Source organism: Typopeltis vanoorti, chromosome 7 (genome assembly GCF_054136105.1).
Source record: "Typopeltis vanoorti isolate ZY-2024b chromosome 7, IOZ_Tvanoo_1.0, whole genome shotgun sequence".
NCBI classification, from domain to species: domain Eukaryota; kingdom Metazoa; phylum Arthropoda; class Arachnida; order Uropygi; family Thelyphonidae; genus Typopeltis; species Typopeltis vanoorti.
In genome coordinates this window covers 61,295,135-61,297,836 of record NC_143555.1, presented here as the reverse complement: position 1 = coordinate 61,297,836, position 2,702 = coordinate 61,295,135, and positions in this window count along the sequence as shown.

Sequence of the window (2,702 nt, the reverse complement as noted above, 5' to 3'; positions counted from 1 at the left end):
TATAACACCATTGAATTATGTTAGTCAACTTGCTTGTCTGTACTGTGGGAAAAAAAACAAAACAAAACGAGTTTTCGTAAGAAAAAATCTTCCACCTCAGTATGAAAAACCGGTCGGAGAACACATACAGTTCACACTCATATATTAGCCTCATAGTCGCAGGCCAAAATTTCAACTAAACTAAACTCGAACGTAGTTTTTCATAATTTGCAAACCTGTTTTAAGTACACATATTTGTATTTTTTTACCAACATCTTTGCATCTGGTACGTTCAAGATTATTGATTTACGAACGCACCATAACATATTTTGAATATTCATCTTGAAATAAGTAATCTAAAATTAAAATCTACGATGGCTTCTGAGAGTGCATTTCTGTCAGAGTCTAAATCTAGAATATGTGATTTCATTCACCGTAAGGAAATTCCATATGACTTTCTAGATATCGGCAACTACTCATCTAATCTCTTTATTACTACATTCTAAGATTAAGATGTTACTCAATTGTGAATCGCCATCGATTCTCCAAGTGAAGAGTGACAACTGTAATGAATTCTCGTGCAGCATTGTGTTCAGTATAAACTACGAGCACATTCAATTTCAAAGGGTCTCATAGCAACAACCAATTTAAAGTTAGCAAGTCAAACTAGGAACTATCTTCACGCACGATCATTTGTTTTCATTTTAGCTTCTTAGCAGAGCATCCTATAGTTACATGGGGTGAGGAAATTAAGAAAAGAATTACTCATTTGTCTAGCTAGCTGTCTGGTTAAACACTACAATGGTGTCTATGATGAACGATCTCTCAGAAAAAATAAAGAAAGGCAATGTTAAAGCAGAAAACTCAATGAGAATGACTCAAATAAATTCAGCAATAATTTCCACACACACACACACACACACACACACACACACACACACACACACACACACACACACACACACACACACACACACACACACACACACACACACACACACACACACACACACACACACACACACACACACACTACAATGGTGTCTATGATGAAAGATCTCTCAGAAAAAATAAAAAAAGACAATGTTAAAGCAGAAAACTCACTGAGAATGACTCAAATAAATTCAGCAATAATTTACACACACACACACGCGCGCGCGCGCGAAATAAAAAATTATGATATTACTTATGCTAAACAACTAATTTCGTCAGTGAATAAAACATTAAATATAATGTTAGTGATTCTAGAGAGCAATTGATAGCAACGTCGTTTGAATGGGAAAACCCACGTTTGAAATCCGGCTAGGACGCCAGAAACTTCTCTTAAGGACCTTTCTATTGTCGTATAAGTGTATTGTCGGTCACATATGGAAGTGTCAAGATACTTCCAACCGGATGCTCTTTTTTTTTTCAGCAAAACAAACAAATCAGCCAGAGAACACATGCATTAGTAAACAGCAGAATGTTGTTAGAAAACTAATTACCCTGCAATAATATTAATTAAATATACACATGAAGCCAGTGTCTTTTCCATGACAGGTCAATCAGCCTAACACGCTAAGGAGATAAAGCAACCACAAGACAGAAATGCAATTATAATGATGAATACGGATATCATTCAGAATTCTCGTAACTTTACATTATTTAAATAACCGCTAGTTTAATTTTTGTTCTGTATATAACCGCTAGTTAAATTTTTATTATGTATATGGCAACTCGTATAATTCCCATATCTTACACGTTACTGTGATGTTTCCACAGTAACGTGTAAGAACTATTCCACCTTGCATCTGCACCCTTCTCTTTACTGACTTGCCTAATCCAGTATAAGTTAAGACAGGAATTAACATGCTTAGGATAGGAATGAAGAGCAATGATTTATTAGTTCTGGTAAGTACAGAATACAGAAGTTATATAAACGAAAATTGTATCATCATCATTATTATTATCTTTCTATATTACACTTTTACAAATAAATATTAACGAATATTATAAAAATTATAATCATTATCATTATCATCTATTTAAAAAAAATAGCATTGTGAAAGAGTGAAATGAATGCATTAAGCATTCCATATTGCATGTTAACAAAAAAGAAACTGTTATTGTACATTGTGAATTAACACAACCTGCCAACAGAAAAAAACATATTATTATTATTATTATTATATTAAAGAAAGGTCAAAATATGCTGGATATCATTTATTATGTCTTCATCTTTAGTTAGTTTTCAGTATTGATGTTTATTGATTTTTCTGTACCATTAATGACTGAATCTTTACTAAATTACTGTGCATATGACTGAATTTCAGCCATATATTCTGATTAGTATCTTAAAAAACTCTCGTCGTCGTCCGGTAGCATCCTCTAGCAAGAGGGTTGCAGAAGATGAGCAGCTCTTCTCCATTTCTCTCTAAAATACTCTACCGAAAATCAAATAATAAACAGAACATAGTAAATCAATTTTAAAGTTCCATACATTGGAGTAAATGCGTCATTCTTTAGAGTTTTTGAATACTACTACAGTTTATACTTTCCGTATAAACTGTAGTAGTACTGAAGATGAGAGAGTAAGTTATAGTTTCTGGCATAAAATAAGCATTTGGTTGTTGAATGACAGATATTTTTTGTTTCTTTCTACAGCGGTAGCCAGCCTCGTTCCATTCCTCACGCCACACATGCATGATCTCGGCCTCACTCTTAGAGAAACGGCAATGATCAAC